The sequence below is a fragment of the Thermobia domestica genome, chromosome 4 (assembly GCF_964235325.1).
Source record: "Thermobia domestica chromosome 4, izTheDome1.hap1.1, whole genome shotgun sequence".
Lineage (NCBI taxonomy): Eukaryota > Metazoa > Arthropoda > Insecta > Zygentoma > Lepismatidae > Thermobia > Thermobia domestica.
Window position 1 is genome coordinate 296,337,730 of NC_137457.1, and position 26,633 is coordinate 296,364,362.

At 36.8% G+C, this 26,633-nt stretch overlaps 1 protein-coding gene across 3 annotated transcripts in view; it reads right to left on the reverse strand.

Moving 5' to 3' along the window:
- Nucleotides 1-4,980, reverse strand: part of LOC145684211 (solute carrier family 35 member F3) — a 279,497-nt gene extending 274,517 nt beyond the window's left edge. For all 3 annotated transcript variants that reach the window (XR_014131254.1, XM_081756279.1, XM_081756278.1), the window contains exon 1: nt 4,594-4,980. The gene's annotated coding sequence lies outside the window, so the exon portion shown is untranslated. The remainder of the gene's footprint in view (nt 1-4,593) is intronic.
- Nucleotides 4,981-26,633: the final 21,653 nt, after the last annotated feature.

The following is a 26,633-nucleotide window of genomic DNA, read 5'->3' on the forward strand; positions in this document are numbered from 1 at the left end:
ACGCTTCACATTGTGAGAACTACTGGAATATCGCATAATGATTAGAATAATTTTCTGATATTCAAACAATTGATCTCCTTCATGACAAGGAGGTGTGTCTCAAAAACTACCAAAAGTGAGATGACCATCGCTACTATAATCTACTCGTTGAGCTCTACAAGATGGTATAAGTTTTAATGTGTCTCAGTAAAGTTTATTAGCTAAGACACAGCTCGCTTCTTGTATGATAGGCATGTCTCAGAAATAACAAAACTGTCTCGCGAAAAAGGGGTTATCTTGTCATAATTTTTTGTCGTTTCATGACTGAGATACTTCCATTTGTCACGAGAGGAATTGTTCAAAATAATTATTCGTTACCCGGATAAATATTCGAATAACATTGTCAATGTTCGAACAATGAATCATTCGAATTATAACAGCGCTAAAATGATGTTTTATTAGGTTAGATTGTCTGGATTTTAAAATCCCTTTTTAGTACAAGGCTTCAGCACGGGACGTACTGATAAAAGCAGGATTTAATCACTATGGGTTCCTCGAGGCAAGTGCACCTACCAAAAATCAAACCAGGGTCCACGTATACAAAAACATAAGGGTTAGCCACTCAGCCACAAAATAAAACAAAATGAAATGAAATCTTTCCGTTTAGCGTCCCAGATTGAAATGAAAATTAAATCTTTGAGTTTTACGTCCCACGGTTATGCCGGTTAGGCTAAAGGAGACGGTGATAATGAGAGATGAGTGAAATGGTGGAATGAAGAAAGTGGGAGGAAACAGGAGAATCCGAGAAAACCCACGAGCACGGTGTTTGTCCACCACAAAGTCCACACGGCGCGAGTTGGGATCGAATCAAGGACCCCAAGCACCGGAGGTGAACGCTCTACCACTGAGCCACCGCGCCCCCTAGCGTCCCAGATTATCTCTGCTAGGCCAACGGAGATGAATGATTAAGGCAAGTGAATGATGATGGAAAAATTGGTGGAATGAGAGAGTGGGAGGAAACAAGAGTGCTCCGAGAAAACTCACAGACACGATGTTGTCCACCACAAGCTTATTTGGCCGGGGATCGAACCAGGGGCCACACGCCCCAGAGATAAGCACTCTACCACTGAGCTACCATGCCCCCTATACTCAGTCATAAGAATTGTTTGTTTTGCATTTATGTCCTTCGTTAACAGTCAGTTTATATAGGAAAAATCCCACACTTTACATGGGACCCATACCATTGTCCACAGTTTACATGTGATTGATGCTCTCCTATCGGGAGTAGAACCTGAGATCCCGTTCACCAAAGTGAGACGCGCTGGTCACAGGATATCATCAATGTATTATTTTACTACGTTATCTTCAATTTTTACTTTAAAAATTAAAATTTTAAATTGTACAATCAGCGACAAAAGTTCTTTTCGTTTGATGAAATTAGTTCCGTAACTAACTTTAGAATGGAAGGACAATTTGAGTACAGTTTTCATTAAATTAAAAAGAATGTGATTTTCTGTACGTTCCAGCTATAACACCGTTATTTCCAAAAATAAATTTTACCAAACGGAAAGAACGTTTGTCGCTGACTGTACAATGTTATTAACGTTTAACAGGGAAAAAAATGTATCCAAAGATGACACATATACCAATCGATAATCTTATTATGCTGAACAAAATGATATATTTGCTGGAATGTAAATGCTCATGAGAAGTTTTTGATTTTTGGAGAAAATTGAGAAAAACTAATTATGTAATTTGTAAACCTAAAAATATGATGCTGAACGAGAACCAAGCCACTTTTCTTCATATGAAACTTGTATTAAAATATATCCTTATTAAGCTCTTTATTAGACAGTACCAAGACGATATGGCTAATGAGATATAGCCTAAATTGCTAATTAGATATAGCCTAAATGGCTAATGAGATATAACCTAAATGGCTAATGAGATATAGCCTAAATAGCTAATGAGATATAGCCTAAATAGCTAATGAGATATAGCCTAAATGGCTAATAAGATATAGCTTAAATAGCTAATGAGATATAGCCTAAATAGCTAATGAGATATAGCCTAAATGGCTAATGAAATATAGCCTAAATAGCTAATGAGATATAGCCTAAATAGCTAATGAGATATAGCCTAAATGGCTAATGAGATATAGCCTAAAATTGTCATTAACTCTTATATTTTAAATTGTGATTAACTAAAATATTGTCCAGATATAAGAGATATACAGGGTGTTTCAAAACAACACCGACAACGTTTGGGAAATGATTTCTAACACCAAGTTAAAAAGTATAGACCAACCTGGGTGCACAAATGCTTCCTTTCAGAGTTATAGGCTGCCGACGACAAGAAAAAATGAAATTTAAATGTCTCTAGCTCCAATACCATGCGCGCTACCGTAGTCGGGTCAAGACTTCACTTAGGAACTAGTATGTGCCCTATCTAAATATTAATGTTTCAGAATTCTGCGTTACTTCCACAACAATTTGTATAGAGGTAGTTGGTGAGTACTTCAAATTATATGCCCGTAGCCAAACTCCCTCTATAAAAATTGTTTCGTGAATACCGTAGGATTTGAGCTATGGACCTTTAAGTTATTTTTCATGTTTTTCGCAGCCTATTACTACATGTTGGTCTATATTTTTTGGTCTTATCTTGGTGTCATGAATCACCTCCCAAATGTTGTCGGCGTTGTTTTGAAACACCCTGTATATGAGTCAAAATGCCACTTTAAGATGAACAAAATAGCACGCTTGAAGGTAAATTATCATGCAGAGTTTTCGAAAAATTTAAAATAAACGGACTTATATGGCGCTAAAGAGTAGCTGATCCGTTGCCATTAATAATAATCTATAGTTTTTAGTTTGCTGGAAGAAATTATTTATAACTTCTATATGTAGGGAAATACACTGTCAACTAGCGGATTGTTGATGGTCTTTTTCTAACAGTGACACACAAACTATTTACTCACGTAGTACCTGTAAATAAGGTGCGGCTTTAGATTAATCACGTAAGCGTAAGATAGACACTTTGTGATGTTTTATAGAAAGTTATTTTATTGTTATGATTAAAATACATCAGCTCCATGTCGTAAAAAGTTGTTCTCTGCAAAACATTGCTGGTTTACAGTTCCGTAATCATGGAGGCAGGGCCGGCCTTAAGCAGAGCGGACTGATTGTTCCCAATTGGGCTCCGTGCGCAAAGGGGCCCCGCCAGGCGCGCACCCAAAAATTTTTATTGGGTGGGATCCAACACTACAAGCCACTGCGTCTATGAAGTATTGCATGGATATTATCTGCACCTGCACCTGAAAAGTCTGCAAGTAATTTTAAAATACTTCCACCTATTTTTTTTAAAGAAAAAAGGATAGAACTATATTGTTTTTATACGTGAGATGAAGTATAAGATCAAATTTTAATGATACATCAATAATTTCCCCGTTAGACAAGTATAGTGTTATTGAGAAAGTGTATAGACGTATATTGAATTAGGAATTTTGGGATGTTTGGACCGGGTTCGTCCCCATGGTGCGCCCCTGGGCCCAGCGCAAGACTGTAATATGATCTTACCGTGTCAAGTACAAAGAACAATGAACTGTAAGTTGACTGGAAACCTGGGGCCAAAAGTAATTGTTACCAATTGTCCCCTACCTCTCCTAAGGCCGAGAAAGCATGGGGAATATTGGGGACAGAATCTCCGCCCCTAAATTTATACACTGAATAAAATTGAATGTTACTTTTTCTAGTAGGTGTTTATGTCTCTTTTTCATTCGAAGGCAACAATCTCATCCCGTTTATATATATATATATATATATATATATATATATATATATATATATATATATATATAATATGGTCTTGAGATTTTGAGTCTAAATTATTTTCATGTTTCCAGGTACTTTAATAAAATATTATCAGTTTAAAATATATACTTAATGTTTCCGAACTGTTAATTCCAGGTATATTTTTGGAGGGAGGGGGAGGAGTTGGCCAACATCCCCTAGGAGAGCTAAGATTAATTAAGTTACGATTACATGACACTTGTGTCGGGTACTTCTTTAGTAAATAGTGACCCAAATGAAAATTAAATATTTCAGTTTTACGTCGCGCGATTATGCCGGCCCTAGGCTAAAAGAGACGGTGATGAGAAATGAATGCAATCGTGGGATGAATAAAGTGGGACGAGACGGAAGAATCCCGAGAAAACTTACGCACGCGGTGTCTGTCCACCATAAAGTCCACTTGGTGAGATCGAACCAGAGACCTCACACACTAGAGGTGAACAGTTTACCACTGAGCCATCGCGGCCCAAAAATAGTGACCTAATGCAGCACCCTTATATTTTGATTTCCCCACTCCCCCTTCCTCAGACAAAATTTCCAGGGAGAAAATCTGTTTCCAAATTATCCTTAAAACCTCTTTAATCTCAAAAGTAAATTTAGTAAAATAAAAATTAATATAACGTTCATGCAAATTAATGCATAGGTTGCATAAATTTTGTTTCATATTCGTTATGTTGTCTTTACGTACAATATTTTGTATTAACATAAACAGAAAATAAATCATACACAGACTATTTACTAGAAAGAATAAATTTATAATATTTACCTCAATTTTCAACGGTCCATCGTTTGTGTTGATTTAACACTAAAGGTGCGGCACCAACTATTTTTCACTATAATAGTAAGTCTTTGTAAGAACCACAATATAAACTATTAAATGATTGTTTTGTTAATAATATTCCAAATAAAAACAATGTCAGTAGATGATTTTTTCTATGTAGCTTGTATTATGAATTGTTTATCAACATACACCATCTTTTCTCTGTCACTGAAAACCAGACTCGTATCAGTAACGCACACACACAAGATAAAATTATACAGAAACAGGTTTCAACTGAAGCCAAACAAAAACCTCTCTCTTTACATTACAGTTCAGCCAGTCCATCCACGCCTCATGCTTGGTACGACTGCTTGCATTGCACAGGTCACTCAATTCATCGGTCAGTTGAATTTCGTCTGCATCGATTACTCGGAATCGAGAACAACATACAACTGCGCATGCGCACTGTTTGACGTCACCAGTCTCTTGCTCTGCCCCAGTGATGCCAACCTGTGGGGAAAATCCCATATCGTAGGATTTTTTGACCTTATTTTCTCGGAAACGAATAATAAGCAGCATATATGGGATTTTTCAAGAAGATCGAAATTTACGGCTTATTCATTTAGATATTGCAAAAACTGACTAGCACAGAGAAATTTAATTTTAATATTATAGCATAGTTTTAATTAGTATAACGTGGGAAATCCACACGTAAAATGGGATTTTTTGCCTCTCGACATGGATTTCATATTGTTTCAGGTTGGCATCACTGCTCTGCCCTTGTCCTTCTTGCCTAGATTTAAAAACTCTTTGATTTTGGCCCTGAAACAGAATTTTATTTTATCCGCTTTTATTATTATTATTATTATTATTATTATTATTATCATTATTATTATTACTTCGTGTCGAAGTTTCTTTTAATTCTTGCGCGTATGGATATAGAACCAAATTATTGTAGACAATTCGGCATATAATTCGGATTAACGTTTAACGAGTTTGGTTTACCAAAATCTTATATGTATAGTATATTTACTCTGTCTGTCCGTATATACGTTCGGGAGACACAAAATCTTAAGAACTACTAGATGGATCACAATCAATGTGGCCAAGAGGGTTTCTTTGAGAAACAATGTTCTGGGGGGCACTGCTGGTACTATTCTATTTATTATTATATGAAGGACGTATTATTTCGGTCTCCTCCGGGGGGCACTCTCAGAGCTCCGGGAAGGGGGGGCATTGTCCCCCCAAAAACCGGTCTGGAAGAAACACTGATGGCCAGGATGTAGAGTAGGGATGGCCAACTCCGGAATTTTTACTTTCCGGAATCCAGAAACTAAAATCAGAAAAATTCCGGAATTCGGAAAAAATCCGATTTCGGAAAAATTCGGAAAGTCAAATTTCCGATTCCGGAAAATTTTGGCCATCCCTAATGTAGAGGGTCTAAAGTTAAGAATCGGGTTTGTTACTGGACGTGATCCTTCCAGTTGATCCATCCTAAGTTATAGACAATCAAACATTGGCCACCATCTATTCTTATGGGAGTAATTATGGCAGGGGCGTCATTTGGGAAGGGCAGAGGAAGCAATTGCCCCCCTTGACTTCGAGAAACGCACGCTTTTGAATAAGTTGTATACTAATATACTAACAATAAGCACTGTGAAACTTTCCCGTCGGTGAGACAGTCTTGCTTTCTTTTCCCCCTGGTAAAATCTGAAATCACATTACTGAATTAGGGATACCATTCTTGCTAAATAGATTACCTGCAGTGCTGTTGAGATTAACGAGTTAGTATTGTGTGTTCAAAAAGTATCTCTGAAATGATTATGGCAAAGAGATACATGGAAACACTGACTACAATTTGACACGCGCTGTGTTTATTGCGCACTCACTATGTCTCTGTTGAGTTTGAAGAAGCCTCATTCAATCGCATAACATGACATACACACGGACAAAAGAAGGTGTTTCAACATTAACCAGGGGTAGAAGTGTGGTAGAATGCGGCAAGACGCCGTTCCTCCACTTCTAAAATAAATATCTGGCGTTCCTCCACTTCCTAAAAAATTAGTATGAAAATTACTTGCGAAAATGGAAATACATATTATATAAGTATATAGGTATTTTCTCTCTCGCGCCAAAACGAGTGATTCTTAACTTTCTAGTTTTCTTTTTTATTAATTTTTGTAGTTTTGCTGCAACATGAAGGATTGAATAGTCAAAAATATTTTTTTTTCGTGGTACGACTTTCGTTAAATTTCGAATCCATTTTTACCCTACCTTACCTAGTAAAAGTTAATCTCTCTCTCTCTCTCTCTCTCTCTCTCTATATATATATATATATATATATATATATATATATATATATATATATATATATATATATATATATATATATATATATATATATATATATATATAAGCATCCTACTATTTTGTAACTACTTACTAGGTAGTATAGTTTGAAAAACAGTACTATAGGTCTTACTTAAGGAATCGGTTTTCGCTTCTCATGTAAAATTACGAAATTATGACTTGGCTTAGTTTACCTCTGAGGTCCAGATATAATAACATGATCACCATCATCATAATCAACCATTATCAATCCACTGCTGGATGAAGGTCTTTCCAAGTCTTCTCCACAACTATCTATCTTGGGCAATTCTTTTCCAGGTTACTCATCAGCGATTCTTGGTTTCGTCACACCTTCTTGCATGCGAACGTTTCCTAGGCTGTTTCTGCCTTGTGGTATCCAGTCTAGAATTGTTTCCGTGCATCGACCATAATTTCTTCCTGCAATATGTCCAGCACATTTTCCAGCTCATGTTAAAATTATTTCATTAATACCAGTCATTAGTTGCCAAATAATTCATTTCTATATATTTGGGCTACAAATAGTACAAATCCGCTACTTTTGGAGCACAGACACGCTCCTTTTTGAGCTTTGGATCTTGCAACACTGACTCAATGATTTAAATTAACACAATGTGAGGACCCCCTTTTGATCTAGCGGCTAGCATGCTTGACTTCGGTTCGCGTGGTCCCGAGTTCGATTTGTGGTGGGGTAAAGTTGAACGACCGAAGTGGTTCGGATTCCACTATAATCAGTAGCTCCACGTCTCCTTTAGCCGCCCTTGCATAAACGCGGGACGTTAAACTAAAACAAACCAATCTAAAAATCGATACAAAGTAAATTACTAACTGTAAGTCCTTGAATAATTGCATATAGCTATATGGTATGGATCGAGTTTGAGGTTGTCGGTGATCAAACTAAAGCAAGTGAAATGAAATTAAGGTGTAATTATAACTTTCTAAAGGCTTAGGGGGAACAACTAGTGCTACTGAAAAGTTATCAGTTACATTTAATTTCAATTTACATTTACATGACTTGCTGAAACGAAAACTTTGACATTAACATTATAAGTAGCCCAAAGACTATAAAAAATTTCGTCCTTTGAAAACATTCTTGCACCAATTACGAAAACAAATTACGAGTAATTTTAAAATATTTGCAGTTTAGCTACGTTATTTGCACTATATTTAGAATTATATTTAGCAATTTATTTAAATGGGCCACACTGCTTAAAATAATGTAACTGCGACTTCTTGTAATTAAAACCACCAAAAACTATTGTTGTAATGTTATAGAAGCAAAGGAAAGCAAAAATCATTTAAAAAAATTAACACAAATACGTCATTTTAAGCAGTACAACAATCACTACCCATGTGTTTAGTATCTCTGAAACGGTTTGAAATAACAATTGTTATAAATGGCATTATGATCATTTAAATCTTATGGAACAATCTACGTGATGAGAGGTGATATGTCAGCACGTTTTCAAAGTAAAGTCTTTAGAAAAAATTAAGTTTTCCATTTCTTGTATCTTTGTTCCCTCATTCATTCGAAATACATTATCCCATGATCAGAGTATTTGACGCTAAGATACAACTGATGTGCATTGCACCGTCCATGCCATTGAGTTATTAGAGATCTCAAAAAAATTGGTGTCAGTGATACTGTATTGTCCTTTGTTATACTGAATAATGTATGTGGGATTGTGGTTTTATTTAATATCTAAATTAGAAATATGTAATACCTTACGTAGTGCAATTTAAGAAAATACAACTTTATGTTGAATTATCAACACTGCTTGTTTATCTAGTGGTATTGCAGAGTATCTAGAAGAATTTTGTTCTTTAATATTTCACACAACTTGATACAAGATTTCAGCATTTTTAACACACACAAAGAATTATCATAAATTTATTTCGGGAGTGTCTTGAGCCCGATAGCCACCCCCTAAATACCACACTGTACATCAGTCAATCGCTCCCATATTATCGAACATAGCAAAGAAACAAATGTTGAGTAAATTCAATTTTAATAGTTATCAATATTCGAGACGAGACCGAGACTTTCGAGACTGACCTAAGTCTCGTCTCAATTTATAGAGGTCTGTCTCGGTCTCAGTCTCGTCTCGGCATACAAAAGTCTGTCTCGGTCTCAGTACCATCCCTACCAAACATTTCTCTTGAGTTTCATCAGACTCGCTGCTGTTTCAGACAAAAAGGAAAAAAAGAAAAGAAAAAATTCGTTGGAATATAGTTTTAAGAAGAGTGTTTATATTTTACTAATTTAGGTTTCATATAATAAACTCTGCTTTTTACGGAATAGGAAATGTATATATTACACTGAAAAACAATATATACATATATATATATATAATGAAAGAAGATTCATTCATTCTAAAGATTCATAAAAGTAACGTATAAAATTCGAGTATAGTTCAACATTAAGATATCGCCAATATGTCACTTTCACGCTTTTTTTTTTTTTTTTTTCAAAATGTGATTTCCCTACGATTAATGCACATTTCTGAGTAAAACAATATCAAATATGAAGAGTTGAACTAAGTATGATACATGAGAGATTTACGCTTGCAATACACCAAGCTTCAGAAAAGAGTTTGGTGCTGGTATGTCCAAACACTTTGGTAGCGTTCTTCATTTTTACTCCGATCCCTAATCAATTGCTGGAAAATATTGCTCCAGCCAAGTTTGCTCCTGATCGATCGGTACACCTTCAGTACGCGTTGTCTGCTCGCACTTGCTCTTAGGGGTAAAAATGAGAGATGAGTAACTGGTGTGAAATAATCCATATGTGATCGACAGAAAGCCAGTGGGTCACTATCATGATGCATAAAAGTATAATTGGAAATGTTATCCCACTTTTAGTAGTTCATCAGGATTCGCAGTAGATAAAGTCGTGTCACTTCCTGAAAATTCATATAAAAACATCATCACACCATACATGTTTCCTCCTGTATTTTCATATATTTAAACATTTTGGCTGGTTCATGAAATCTGTCTTCTTTATGAAAGAGTTTTTAAAAAATCAGAAAAATACGCTTGAAAGAAACAGATACAAGGTTAAGCGACACAAGTCTACTCTATCAATAGACACAACCCTACGATAACAATCGAGACGGGACGACTAATCGAGCGATAGCATGGCATAATAAATAAGAAAGCAGGGAATCCACACTGAAATATATATAGATTTATAGATCTTTTGAAAAGAAGCAAGCAGAAAATGAAATGACGATGTATCAACTCCAGATGAGACGCGTCGCTAAATCAAGGAAAGCAAAGTGGTCGTCTTAATCGGCGTATTGTGAAACTGAAAAGAAGGCTTGTATCACACGAAATAGACATAATACAATAAGCTGATGCAGTGTCTTACTTCATTTCATTTACGTGTGACTAGTGATTCTTGATGCTTTGTTGGGGGCCGCGATGGCTCAATGGTAGAACGGTCACCTCTGGCGCATGGCGTCCCTGGTTCGATCCCAGCTTGCACCAAGTGAACTTTGTGGTGAACAAACACCGTGTGCGTGGGTTTCCTCGGGGTTTTCCCGTTTCCTCCCACTTTCTTCATTCCACCATTTGATTCATTTCTCATCATCACCGTCTCCTTTAGCCCAGCCGGCATAATCGTGGGACGTAAAACTCAAAGATTTCAAAGATTCTATTTTTTTGATGTTTTGTTTATTTTATGATTTATGCAAAATCTCGTAGGATTTGTGTCACTTATTTTATGTTTTCCGCAATACATTTTGTAACTTCATGTAACATTTTCATAACCCGATGTCAAACGTAAAATATCTAGTCATATAGTGTAATTGTGCTTATACTATTTTCATATGTACTTTTTAAAAATACTGTATATTTTTTTCTAATTTAGAAACTACAATTTTTTGTCATTTCTTGTCAGTACTACCAATATAATTTCGCATTAGGCAAATCTTGAAAGGCAAATCTTGAATTCAAGATTCGCCTACGCTTTCTCTTGAGTTAACATGTGTAAATTCCATTGCCTGAGGTTATTAGGCGAATCTTGAATAGGCGAAAGTTGAAGTCACCGTGCAGGCTAGAGCACATACACGCAATGGTAAACCTGAAGATTCTAACTCAGTCAAGAGATGGCAAGCAAACAAGAAGACGACGACCAACTCTCCCTATTCAAGGAACTATCCACAACTCCTCGCCTAAACACTGCACAGGTGTACCGGAGTGACTCACACACACGCTCAGGTCTACACGCCTGCGCAGGTATTAAGAATTGCATTTCGATTCTACTCCGGTCGTCTGCACAGGTCGCAATGCCTGTGCTGTTTGGCCTGCAGCGGCTGGCACACACGCTCCGGTTTACCTGTACAGGTAAACCTCACCGATATACCAGAACGTGTGTGCCCGGCCTTGAATTTCGATTCTTCTCCGGTCGCCTGTACAGGTCGCTACGCCTGTGCTCTTTGGCCTGCAGCACTTGGCACACACGCTCTGGTTTACCTGTACAGGTAAACGTCACCGGTATAACGGAACGTGTGTGCCCGGCCTAATAGTGGAATAGAAGAATTAGTACGGTGACAAGCTTTACAGCGCAGAATTAAATCCACATCCTGAATACCTTATTGCGGCAATTACAGTCCGACACGGATTGTATAACTTGAACATCCCCGTCGGGTTTCAATTTCCAAACCCCTGACCAAACCAGCAGTAGAAAATACTAAGAATATGAGAAGTGTACCAGTGATGATTGAAAACTCGTAATATGATCTAATGAGTTCTCTTTCACCTTATTTCAAACAACAGGGTTATGTTTATATATGACTAACGTCCAAAGAAGTTTATGCTCCGGTCTACCTCCTACCAAGACTGTGATGCTACGGGGCACAACTACTTGGTCTTGTTACTACAATCAGAGGATACATTACTGCTAATGACGATATGTATTTTATAGTCCAAATGCTGTTATAGACCAATGACTAAATCTTCGAGAATGACAATGCAGCTGCTAAGGTACAGTTTCATAAACATCGGGATGAACTACACGTACCGTGGCCAGCTCAATCTCCAGACCTCAAACTTTGTTGAACATCCATGGTCAAATCAAGAGCTCACTCTCCGGAGCAAATATTCACTTCAATTTTTGTTGATGGAATTGAGTGTTACAATGATAGCGAATGACACGATATTCCTCTGAAAACCAACCTTAACTAGTAAGATCCATTTCACGACAAATTAGAACTGTTCTGTACGATTACGATTATCTCTTGCTGTATTAATCAGATTAAATGTTTTTTTTTTTTTTTTTTTTTTTTTTTTTTAGATGTTTTCATCTTGTTGATAACTATATCGATACCGATGTATATTTTCTGGTTTCATGATACTCGTTCTGCAAGTTCAAATTTCATTGGAATTGTGTAAACATTTGCCTTAAAATAAATATTCAAGACGCTAAAACCGAGTCAATGGTTTTATTGCTCTCTAAACAGTGGATTCATACCAACTTATGAAAATGGTTAGGCAAAATGTTTAATGTATTCACATCTCACCCGAAACACTTTTTTTTTTATTCCGGAGGAAACCTACTTTATTTATTTATTTATTTATTGTTATTATTGAAGTTGAAACTTAGTTAAATACTTTCTTGTCTCGAAATCAGATTTTCTCTATTTCGTGGAAATTGTAATCAAAATTCTTATTCTATTAAAATGAATTTTCCAAAAGTTCACTAAACATTATTTCTCAAACCGATCAGTAGGGAAAAAAAATTTTAAAAATTCATTCAGCAAAAATACGTGAAGAAAAATATATCCGCTTCACTGCGATTTACCATATCCACCATTCCTATCGCATTTTGCTCCATCAGACTATCGATATTTCTTTAGATCTATGAAACATTTTCTGGAAAATATTCTTTAGGAATGTTTCGAAACATTAATGACTAGCAGCGTTCACCCCGCTTCGCTGCGGTCACCCCGGAACGCAATAAACTTTGTTACTTAGATAATTTTTACTTTTTCGCTTTCAAGTGATATGATAAAAACCATAGAAGATTGCAGTAAATGTTAACATTATATCGCCTGTCATTTATGTTAACCCGCCCCGCTTCGCTGCGGTCACCCCCGAACGCAATAAACTTTGTTACTTAGATAATTTTTACTTTTTCGCTTTCAAGTGATATGATAAAAACCATTATAACGCCTGTCATTTATGTTAACCCGCCGAGTGACACGGTCATGCGGGTTGCATATAAATACGTTTATTTTTATACCTATGATGAACTAACAAAGGATTTGTACGTAATGGACACCTGAATGGTCAATTATCTCAAGACACTGGTAATTGAAAATTAAAGTGATATGATAAAAACCATCTAGGGTCCAAATCCTAATAACCCCCCAAAAATAAAAGAAATTGGTTCAGCCGTATTAGCGTGATGAGCGGACAAAGGATTTGTACGTTCTCTTTTATATATATAGATTACCTTTAGTTTGAAGCATATTTTTAACTCAGACCGTCTGATTGGTAAGCTGACACTTTACTGACTACACACTTCCATCATAAATCTATATTTAACCCCTTCAGTGTGGGTGGCGAGTTAACTCGTATCTTCAAAACGCACCTGCTGTGCGGATGGCGTATATATACGCTTTCATTTTGCTTTGGCTATTTTGTATTGCGTATGGCGAATATACTTGCCCATAGTATGAGTAATGTTATTCCGACAATATTTAGCGAGTTTGCGCTCAGCTGGTTTTAATTGTTGCTTAATTAAAACAACAAAAGGAAAAAAGAAAGAAATTAAAATAGAGTTTGTGCTTCGTCAAATACAGTTTTCATTCTTTGTTTTGTTTGAGAGCAGACAGCACAGTAATGGTTTCAAAACGATATTTCAACGATGCTGACACCGAGGAAGAGTTATTAATTAATGATTCTGATGTAAGTGATTTTGAAACAGATTTAGAATCGTCAAGTTTGGAGTCGGAGGAAAGTGATGATGGCGCTTTTAGTGATAATGACAAAAAACCTACACTTTTTACAGCGGTTCGCATCTGAAAATTACGCACTGAAGGGGTTAAAACAAATAGCAGTATCAAGTGTACACAACGTGAAGAAATTTACCATCTGTGATATGATATTTTCTCAATTCATATTGAAACCGGAAGTAATAGTCCGTCTGTTCCATGATAATTCTCATAAAACTTATCCTATTTTGATAAAACTTGGTATGCGTCTTGCTTTCATTTGCAGAAATAATCCTGTTGTTTGAAGTTGCAATCTATTAAGTAGATATAAAGTGTATAAAAGGGGTAATATATTCCACGATAATTTTCATTTAAAAAATATTCAATTTTGACGTTAAATTATACATTTTCTTTGAGGCTTCCAAATGATTCCCTTTTTTCGTAACCTCCAGTACTTGGAATTAAAATCAGTCAAGAACAGTGGCGGATCTAGAAAGTAAAAAACTTGGGGGCAGCCGGAATTTAGGCTATGATAGATATATATAATGAATTTACTATAAACTTTCAAAATATATATAAATAATAGCTTAAATTATTTTTGTCACTCAAAAAACTGGGGGGGCCTAGGCCCCCAGCCCCCAGGATTAGGGATGCGCACGAGACAAGATTTGTGGCTGTCTCGTCTCGAAAATGTTCTATAAAAGTGATATCTCGACTCGAAAAACGTATATTTTTCTATTGGAAGAGCCGTGTCTCGACTCGAATTTTGTCAGGAAATTCCTATCTCGATTCGTCTCGTGCGCATCCCTACTCGGGATAGAAACTAAAACTGAATTCTCTAAGTTTTACGTCCCACGGTTATGTAGTTAGACTAAAGGAGACGGTGATGATGAGAGATGAGTGAAATGGTGGAATAAAGAAAGTAGGATGAAACGGGAGAACCAGGAGAAAACACACGAGCACGGTGTTTGTCCAAACGGCGCGAGCTGGGATCGAACCAAGGACCTCAAGCACCGGAGGTGAACGCTGTGCCACTGAGCCACTGCGGCCCCCGGCCCCGGGATGGATGCGCCACTCCTTAAGAATGAGCGGTGAATTCAGTTTCCTCATGTAGGATGGATTACCTCTCATAATTTAAATCCACGATAATTTCCGTTAAAACTGTTCGATTTTGGTGTAATATATCGTACATTTTCTTTCAGGTTTACAATCATTCACTCTGCATGGTTGTGAAGTCAGTAAAGAATAAGGTAGTAGTATTAGCCTTCTCCCCCCTGATTTTTTAGAGTTCAACGATAACTTGTGAAAAACTCATTTGGTTTTGATACAATATTATGTTTATTTTCTATGACTGTTTTCCGTAATACATAGTGATTGGAATTACAATCAATGAAGATTAAGCAATTTCGTAGTTTAAGGGAAATTTCCCTAATCTAGGGAAATTTCGTAGGTAAATTTAGCAAAAAAGTGGAAAAGATAATTTTGCGATAAAACGTTGTGAATCCAGGGGAAACTCTCGCGCGGATTGATTGACCAAAATAAATGCTTAAAATTTTCTCTTTGTTTTTCAGAATAAATCAATACAATAGCAATAGTTTGTGTATGTTTGTGTTCAATAGCATAATTTGCACCCTTTGTTGGTTGGGTGTATTTTTTTTTTTTTTTTTAGAAAAAAGTGAAGGACAAAGTAAAGACAGAAGCAAAAAGCAATGAACAAAACGGATGTGGTTGGCACTTCCTTTGATATAACTAAATTAATCTTATGACATAACTTCTGTCGTTGGAATTAGACACTCAACAAACTAGGGAAAAATTTGATAATAAAAAGAGCTCCTTCGTGGCTAAGCGGTTAGTGTACGCGCCTTTGGCGCGGGAGACCCGGGTTCGATTCCCGGCGGGAGCTCATGTGGTTCGGATTCCACGTTAATCAGTAGGTCCACATCTCATATAGCCTCGCTGCTAAACGGGACGTAAAACTCAAAATCAATCAATCAATTTGATAAGAAAAGGGAAAATATTGAGGGAAATTTTCTTACGCAAACCTACAAACACTGAGAATGAGTAGTGAATTTAATCCCCTAATGTGGTATGGATTACTTTCTACCCCCCCCCCATTTCGATTAAAAATATATGATCCAAGACATCTTTCGTAAAAATATTACATTTCCATGAAACATTACGTACATAGATATAGATATATAGGTTTTACAATCATTTCCTTAATTTCAATTTAAAATCAATCGAGAACGACAGAATGAACCACTCCCAATACCCTAGGTTTAAAAAGGAAACTTCTATGAGAACTTTCGTAAATATTGTACTATTTCAATACAACATGATGCAGAGGCGAATCCACGGGGGATCCATCGGGCCCAGACCCCTGAAACTTTCTAACTCAACTATATTTGTACACTTTCTTAATAAAACTACCTAGGTATACTTAAGGAAATGATTGATGTATCATGAACATTTAATTTTACACTTCATTAAGTACTTTTTCTCTTATAAAAACAATCTAGTTCTATTTTTTTCCTGAAAATATAGGTGAAAGTATTTTACAATTACTTATCGTCTTTTCTGATGCAGAATAATACACGTCCAATAATATATATAGACGTAGTAGCTTGTGGTATTGGAATTCCCAAAGCTTGGACATCCCAACAAAAACTTCTGGGTGCGTATCTGATATAATATATGTGTTTATTGAGCTTTTTACATAAAATCATACTCGTGCAGTTGAAGATAATCAAATATAAGAACTCACTTAAGCTTCCCTCGATGATTTAAATAACAAAAAAATATCACCGACCCCAAATCCATTTATCACATTTAAGCAAAATGAAAAAGACAACGTTAACTTTGAATTAAATTAACCAAGCCTCGTACATAACAAAAAATTTTTAAGCCTTCTCTCACAAGCTTATCTATGTGTTGGTGCTCTTGGCTTCAACCAAATCGCTCAGGACTGCCTTATATGGTCGAAAAAAATCGCCCAGCGTTCAGTCCACGAGGAAGACTCATTGATATTTTTAGTCATAATTCTAGTCCCGATGTTACAAGTGAAAATCGGGCTTTCCGCGGCTCGCTATATACAAGCTATAGTTAACTAAAAGAATCATCAGTTCTGTGCACGATCTCTTGGGAGCGAGACTCGCTGCGGTCGTCGCTCGGAAAAGCACCCACGAAGGCGCGCGGGATGCATTATTCTAAAGTGAACATATGTTATTTCTCCATACGTGCTCCCCTGATATAAGTTTTGCCAATAATACTATTTCGTTGAATGTGATCTAATGTTTTCCAAGAATTTCTGAACACTCAAATTTTTATAGAACATTTGTAGGACTTCTATAGTTTGGGGTTGAAATTAGTGAGAGGGAGGATCACTCGCTTCAACAATATATAACATCCCTAGTTAATTTTAAAATACAAGGTAATCAAAGAAGTTCTTCACGTTTTTGACGTCCCATTAATCTAGGTTTTCATATTTAAAAAATAAAAATCCGCCACTAAGTTACGAGAATCTTTAAAATGCTTAAAATGGCAAGAAATGTTATATACTAATTAACGTTCTTCCATTAGATAGAGTTGTTCAAGTATTACGTAATCATAGTTTTAGTCATTTCAGTAGATCTTCTCCTCCCTAGTTAAGCAAACGCAATCAGATGATTTATCCTTCACCCTGGTAAGCAGTTTCTTTTTAATTTCTCAGGATCTTTTATATTTTGTGCTTTCAATCTGTTTTAGCTCATTCAAGATATGATGTTTCCTTTCGCACGTTTTATCTGTTCGTGTTGTATTAAAAAAAAAAAAAAAGAACGGATTAAAATATTTTAGAAGCACGGTACAGATTGAAACAGAGTACTAAAGATAGCAATAAGATTGAACAGTAAAACCCTTTTGTCCCTTGCCCAATGAAACAAATGCTTCGTTCGATGTCAAAGTAGTTAAATCGTGAACTTAATTAAATCCATGTTTTATGTATTCAAGCTTTTTTTCAACTTTCGAATTGCCATACTCAGTAGTTGAAGTAATAATTGTATACCTAATCCTATGAAAAAAGCAAATTTTCTTTTACTTTCTTCTTTGCTGAAATCCGGGACATTTCAGTGTCCTGAGAAATGTTTTCGGGACGCAGATCTCGATTCCGTGACGGTCCCGGATTTTCTGGGACGAATGGCAACCCTACATTAATCATGCGCTCACAAAGAGAAGATGAAATGACGCACGTGTTTGGCAAGTGATCAGGTGTTAGTCTGACTATCGATCTTCAGTAATACATGCACGTTGCACATATACAGCAGTCATAGCTCTTCCAGAGTTGAAAAAAGTAGAGGTATCGAAGCAGCTTGTTCGTGTGTGTTTGTTATATGACTTTAAAGTGAGATTGTCAATTGCCAGATCAAGTCGCCGAATATCCCAGGTATTGGGAGAGAATGCCGTGAACGAACGCACCACCAAGCATTGGTTCCAGAAATTCTGTTCAGGAGATGTGAGTCTTTCGCATGAACGTCGCAGTGGACGACCACGTGTTGGATGACGAGGCCCTGAAAGGAGTCATCGAGAAGGACGGTAATCTAACGTGTGATGAAATTGCAGGAAGGTTCCATGTTTCCGCCGAAACAGTCATATTCCACCTGCACCGGATAGGGAAGTCATACAAGATAAGCAAGAGTGGCATACATTGTCGATAGCCAATAAGGAACAACGAGTGATAGCCTGTCCTTGCTCATTCAGCACTGAACACACCCATTTTTGATCAATTGCTCACTTGTGACGAAAAGTGGATCTTCTATGACAATCTCAAGCGTACCAGACATTGGTTGTCTCCACGTGACCCTGTTTCTTACACCTTAAGACCACCTCTGCACCCACGAAAGTTGTGCTCTCTGTATGGTGTAATTGTCGCAAGTGGTGCATTACGAGCTCTTTCCACCTGGTCAGACAATTACTGATCACCTCTACCCTCAGCAGTTCCAAGGACGCACCATGCATTGCTGCAAAAGGAACCGGCATTGGTGAATTGCAAGGATGTGCTGGTCTTCCACGACAATGCCCAGCCACATGTGGAAAAAAGGACCCGGGAGACGCTTCAGCAACTTGGATGGGAGATACTGTACCATGTACCACATTCACTGGACCTTGCGCCAACAGATTACCACCTGCTTCATTCCTTCGACAACCATTTTCATGGGAGATCCTTCGCAAATGAGGAGATCTGCGGAACGCACTCACGGACTTCTTTGCATCTACAACCGCCGAAATTTATCACCAGGGTATGGTGCAGCAGCTGGAACGTTGGCAAAAAGTATTGGATGCTGATGAGATTACTTTGAAACCTAAGAGTATGTCCATTGTATTTCTCTTTGTATTTCACTGTTTTAGAACGACAAGAACTCATTTTGGTTACCTTGTAGTCGGTCACGCACATGATACATGGACTTGCTTCTGATATTTTTAAATTAGAAAACTTTACAAGAAGTTTTGTATTACCTTGTGCTAAGTCAGAAAGTGTAAAAATAGGTAAACTTTAAACGAGATATAGGGAGGGAAGGGGAAAGAAAGAAAGAAAGAAAGAAAGAAAGAGAGAATTATTGATTTTCAATCTCTCCCCCCGTGTATCGACTGAATTCCTACTCTCCGTAGCTTTGAATAATGATTAGGCTTATGTAAGCATCATTAGTTTTCTTAAAAAGAAAGAAAAAGTAGCATCGAAAGACCTAACAATTTGCAGATGACATGAAAATAATCATCGATGTTATGGAAATTTGACAGTGATGGATGTGGCAATGAAGCGATAACAGGTTTAGATACAATATTCCTTAATAGAAAATGGAAACAACGCAATCAGTGTTATCACTTACATTTTATCCAGCTGATTGTCGCACAGTGAGGTATTTCGGTCGAAAAGTTGACCAGCGCAGCGCTCGAAATGGAAAATTCTAACTGGCAATAAATTAAACCTTGTTATGAAAAATATCCAATAGCTCTATATTACGTGAGAGTCAATTCTTTTCACTCACCAGCCAGGAAGCAATGATTATTTAGTCCTTGTGCACATAGGCGCCGACTTTGGGGGGAAGGGGGGGCAGGACACTTTCCCCCCATATTTAACGGCGGGGTCCTCACCCCCCCAATATAATCAAGTCGAGGAACAAAGAGGAGCAATAGTTTCTGTCGTAAACTTCGTGGTGCCTTTATTTCAATATAAGAAACAGCCTTCTTATTCGATATAAGATGCCGTTTTCAAAATGGTGTTTTTAATAGAGGACTGAAGCTTCAACCAACACTCTCGCAGCACTAATATGAAAAGTAAAGATCAATGTGGTGCGCAAAGTTGCAGTGAAGTCATAGGCGTCTTTGACATGTTAAAATTGTGGAGGACGGGGGCGACTAGAATGCTAATAGACTCTAACTAAAGTTACGTACAAATTATGAGTAAACTGGAATCTACTTTACTAATGGCGGACCCGCTCTTTCTACCTTTAGCAACACGATTCATCATAATTTTGATTCATCACTAATAGATTACTTGCCGAAAAGAAATTAAGTTTATGTATAATATGGTTCTTAGGTAATTTCTTCACCTTGATATTCCTACCGATGAATTCCTCTGCTCAGTGTTCTTAAACGCATTTGCAGCAGTGTACCTTTATAGTAACCATATATTTCGATTTTTGACTTAACAAAATCTTAACTCTCTGAAAGAAGTCTTACGATGATACTTGATTTTATGGCGAATTTCGAATTTTTGATTTTCATTCTTCTTCTGTATTATTAATAAACTCAAAAGGTATATTATCTACCTTTTTGTTCTTCATTTCGCTGTATATTTTTGAATTTGTTCAACGAACCATCTTCGATTACTTCGTTTTCCGTTTTAATGTCTAAAATGTATAGTTTATTCTTGCTGTCATCCGGCTCCTCAATGTATTCTTTCCACCTTCCTCGAACTCAGTTCTCTCATTAAACACTAATTTCTATCTTTAGTTTCTATATTGTCATAATAGTTGTCCCTTGCTGTTCTTCTACAGTATTCGCATGAAATTTACTCTCATATATAGTATTCAAATTTCTCTATCTTTTAAAATTCTTCTTGTCATCTTCGCTTCTATTGTATATTTCCCTATCTTCGTAGATTTCCCTTGTTAATTCGCAGATAAACTTTCTATACATCCTTTCTAAAAGAGGATACTGTGATTACCAGGGCCCGGATCTTGTTGACAAGTCAACTTTTTTCTATTACGCATAGGACAAGGCAAGTTCAAATAAAAATGTTATCAATCGACTCTAGGGTCTAAAAATAATTCTTTTTAGGTTCAACTTTTGGTCACTTTTTGCCATTTTGAAGTTTTAGGTCACTTTTTAATATTTTAAGGTAACTTTTAGGTCACTTATGGTCTTTTTATTCTTTTTCTTCTACATAAGGAAATTTTAAAATGAACACTGTTTACGGATTTGAAAAACACGAAGGTAAATAATCTCTTTTCCTATTTCCTGATTATTGGGGTGGAAAAACTGCATTGGTTGACGAGGGATGGGGGTTGGTAGGTGGCCAAAGCAGATGGTTTCGGGTTGTTGACCACAAAGGATGTAATCACGTAAATGACTAAAAATAGAAGACGTACAGATTTCAAACACGGCTTTTATTTATTGTTCTCATGTATACAGTCTACACTTGCGAACTTTTATTCTTTTAAGTGTGCTTCCTCGTTTCAACTCAGAAGTGAATTGACTTTTTCAGTACGTACAATGCCGAGGCCTAAACCATCTACAGCTTCTCATTTAAGACAGATTGTTTCTAAATTTGGTGAGGATGTTTTTAGTACTGACGGTTCAATATTGTTTTGCAAGGTATGTGAAGTAAAAGTGACAGCAGAGATGCACTTTGCAAAAGCATATCAGCCGCAAGAAACATTTACGCCCAGTAGAAAACAAATATACAAAGAAGTGCTGACAGTTGTTACTTGTGGAGAATGCTTCGAATAGTAAAGGCAAATCCTCAGAATTTTCAAAAGAGTTGTGTGAAATTTTCGTGTCTTCAAACATTCCTCTTTGGAACTCAACAATGTGAAATAGTGGGATTTCCTGAAACGTCATACAGGTCGTTCCATTCCAGACGAATCGACTCTTAGGAAAAATTACATGCCAAAATGTTACGAGGACACAATAAGAAAAATAAGAGAGGAACTTCGGAATCAGAAATTTTTTGTCTCTATAGATGATACTAGTGATGTGGAGGGACGGTATATAGCCAATGCTATTGTTGGATCAATGAAAGTCGCCGAACCTAGCAAAATATTTTTGCTAAGTAGTCAAGTGTTGGAATCTGTCAACTATTTTACAATATGTAGATTTTTCGATGTCCCTACTTTGGCCCGAAGGTAAATACCATGATCATGTTCTTCTTTTTGTAACAGATGCTCCTCCGTATATAATTAAGGCTGGTAATTCAATAAAATCGTCTTATCCAAAAATGATCCATGTAACGTGCTTAGCTCACGGTTTACACCGAGTGGCAGAAGAAGTACGGGCATATTTTCCTAAAATCGATTCCTTGGTTTCGAATGTCAAAAAGATTTCTCCATCTCACAGAAGGCCCCATCCCGCAGAAGCGCATTCAAATCTGCCGCACCAAACATTCCTTTGTCATCACGAGATTGGGAACGTGGACCGACGCTTTGTTTATTACTGCGATAATTTTGACGTAGTAAAACGTGTCCTTAACTCATTTGAATTACAAGATGCAAAGGCAATCCAGTATGCCCAGGATTTGTTTGCCGACAGTGAAGTACAGTGTCAATTGGTATATATAAAATCGTATTTCGCTTTTCTGCTTACATCTATTATGCGTCTTGAGGAAAAAAGGTGCTTCTCTTGCGGAATCCTTACTTGTAGTTCAAGAAACAACAGCTGCGTTTGAAAAAGTGTCAGGAGATGTTGGCAACAGTGTTCTGTGTAAATTGAAACATGTGCTGGAAAGAAACAATGGATACAATACTTTGTGTGCAATTTCAAGTATACTGCAAGGTGAAGCGTTATCCTCCAAAGTTGAAGATTTAAGCCCCAATGACATAGTTCATTCTAAGTATGCGCCCATAGCTTCTGTTGACGTTGAAAGGAGCTTTTCCAAATTTAAGAGTGTACTAGCGCGCAACAGGCGCTCATTCACTCAAGAGAACTTGCGCATAGTTAACAGTTATCATCTGTAATGCTGAATAAGGTATGAGCTAAATTTTGTGACGATTACAAAGTAAGTTCCTGAGTTAGTTTGTTGTCACAGCTTACAAAATGTTTATATGTTGCTTAACTGGATATACCCCTATATATCTGTAATGCAAAGAAATGCTTAAGTATGTACTAAATTGTGCAAAGTTTAATTTTAATATTATTGCTTTTTTTAAATACCAAAGAGACACATGATCAATGGACTGCAACTAACTGAAACAAAATTTTTGAAAATGAGTGAAAAATGGTAATTAAAATCCAATAGATATTCAAAAAATGCCAATGTTTAACTAAATAAACGTTTCAAAAAACTCAAGTTTTAAGGTCAATTTTTGTGAATTTTAGGGTCATTTTACAGGTATTTTAGTGTCATTTTATAGGTCACTTTTTAGAAAATTTTAGGTCAACAAGATCCGGGCCCTGGTGATTACATCTTGGGCTAGAATGAGCTTTTGTATAAGTTCTATGTATTCGTTTATTTGTATACGGTTTTAACTTTTAAAATACGAGAAATGTATTGTGACAAGTATACGTAATGTTTTATATATATTATATACTGCTTCAACATTATATATTAGATAAATTTACATAGTTAATTAAGTAGTGCTTGTTATGCCTAACACATTATAAATCTTCATAGGCACAATTCTATTGTTTGACAACCTAACACTTTCCTCTCTCTATCTTTTAAAATTCATCTTGCCATCTTCGCTTCTATTGTATATTTCCCTGTCTTCGTAGATTTCCCTTGTTAATTCGCAGATAAACTTTCTATACATCCTTTCCTTTCTCTATCTTTTAAAATTCTTCTTGTCATCTTCGCTTCTATTGTATATTTCCCTGTCTTCGTAGATTTCCCTTGTTAATTCGCAGATAAACTTTCTATACATCCTTTCCTTCCCTTCTCTAGTCTCCCTTCGTCATGGAAACCAAGTGCCTGCAGCCGAGACTATTTTGACTAACCAAGAAGCGTAACTTTATTAAAAAAAATTCTTTGAAAGTGACACACGTTAGGCGGACATTCTAATCACATTAACCTAGTATTTAAGAACAGTTCTGCCTATGTTTTTACTTCTTCCACACAAATCGAAATAGTTTCAACATTGATCCATTTATCTCGTACTCAAAATATTTGGGGGGACGCGTCCCCCTGTCCACCAGCCAGAGACTCCCGTGAGTGAAGTTCTCAAATTTTGAACTTGAATTTGTTTTAATGCCTTTAAACGAATTTAACTTAAACGAATTTAACTCGCGAATTTCGCAGCGAAGCGGTGCAATGGAGCAGTGGACCGAGATATGGGGATGGGAATTGGGCCTTCATCAAGCAGTTGATAAAAAACAGCTGAATATGATGATATATTTATTCATTGTCACCCCCCCCCCCCGATATTTTCTTCAAGTCGGCGCCTTTGCTTGTGCACACTTTACGTCTTTTTGCTAGGCGCTTGCCAAACAACGACAGTTTGTGATTCTAATTTTAAGTACTTTCTGTGTTGTGAAGTTCTTCTCTTTTAAATCGAACTAAAAGATCAGGGTATGTACTACATTTTAAAATTAGAATCCTGTATTTCGAGTTAATAATTATATAGCCTTTGTACTAAATTGGACATACCTAAAATGTAGAATTTTAATACGTTTCCAAACAATAGTGGTTCAGTCAAACAAAATTATTGCTTCAAAATATAATATAGCCCCCTTAAGTGAAGTATTAGAGAAGAAATATTTTCCACAGTCAATGCCTTACTTTTTTTAAAATGGCTGCTTTACTTAGACCATGTAATTATTAGGTAAATATAGAATCTTCAAGAAAGAATGGTAGGGTTTCGTTGGGCTGCTATGCAGAAGTGATGGCATTCAGATGGTTGAATGTTACACCGTTTACTTTAGCGACTCAAATAAAGGGTGGCCTAAAAGTCTTGAAGGGATTATAACTAAGAAACTTTTTTATTTATCATTAGTTTCCATTGATATTTCACAGACTTAAAGACCAAAGATGGGAGTTGATTCACATTTATGTTTGGATTATAATCTCAGGCAGGTGTCCGCCATTATGGGCCTCACAGATACGGGCCCTGTGTAGCACATGGTTCATGACAGAGATCAATATTTCTGGTCCGAGTGCCCGTATTTCTGCACACTATTGTCTTTGGGGGTTATCTGAAGAACAAAGTGTATGTGAACAAACCACAAACAATACATCAGCTCAAGATCTTGGAACGAGCGAATATTCAGAAAATTGACTGGCCTGCCTTGTTCTCCCGACTTAAATCCCATCTATCACCTTTTTGGATATTATGAACTGACGTCATGCAGCACGTCCAAACGTACCAAGGACCATCTAGCAGTTATCAAGAGCGCTGATGGAGTAGTGGAACTCCATAACATAACATAACACATTTTCAACTTTGTGGAGATGCACATGAGAATACGTTTCAGATCATGCATCGCTGTCTGTGATCACACACACTTTTAAGGATCAGTTCATTCATCCTGTAACGTCAGCGGGGGCAACATGAGTCGCAATGTTTTCAGAATACTTATTTCTTCTATATAAAAATGTCATTTTTGTTCTCCTAATCAAGTGTTCTTTCGTTGTTTTCTGTATCATACTGAAGCACTATTTTCTATGTATGGTTCAAGTTTCACCATTCTGTACCACTTGCGAAACTTATTTTCGTCCTTAAGTTTTGCATATCAGCATATACACAAGAGAAACAATTTCTCGTTATCCCTGACCGTTTTTGCTCTATGAAAACCCGATATTGAAACTGAAAGCAACATTTTTGTTCAAATATAGACTGCACTCCTTCTGTTGTGAAGCTGAAAACAGCAGACAATGGCGATTCATTTCCATATTGTTTCTAGAATATATCGTGGTCTTTACCCCTTTGAACCAATGAAAGTTCATAGCAAAAATAAAGGTGGAATATGTGCACACCAAAACAATGTAAAAAGATGATCTCGCAGTCCTCATGAGGAACATAGCTATCAATATGGGAGGTCACCAGGCCATATCTGGGCTCCAGCAAGAGGAGATCTTGCAAAGTACAAGATAACGTGTCTGAGCAGTGGCGTAGCACACTCTTGCGCCCCCCCCCCCCGCAAAGTATAGAGAAGGGGCCCTAGTTGTAAAGCCGACAGAAGTAAGGTCGAAGTTCTAATTCTTTAAACCTTTATTCATCGCAAGATTTCGGGGCCCCCTATACCTCGGGGCCTCCCCGCACCGCGGGGGTTGCGGGGGCAGCTGCTACGCCACTGTGTCTGAGTCTTGTGTATCAGAATTCAAGTCCTCGGAACAAAAGCCTCCACCCACGAATCAGATCAATTTATCCAACCAATAACAACAGGAATAACAAAGAATGTCAAATTCAAGGATGTTAAAAATAAAAGATGCGCCTATACAACAAAATCTTGATGCCGTATGTCACAGTTTCGCCACCCCTACTCTGCCCAATAAAATCGCAATGTTTTGAACTAACATTCATGGCGGAAACGAAAGTAGCCAATCAGATGAGG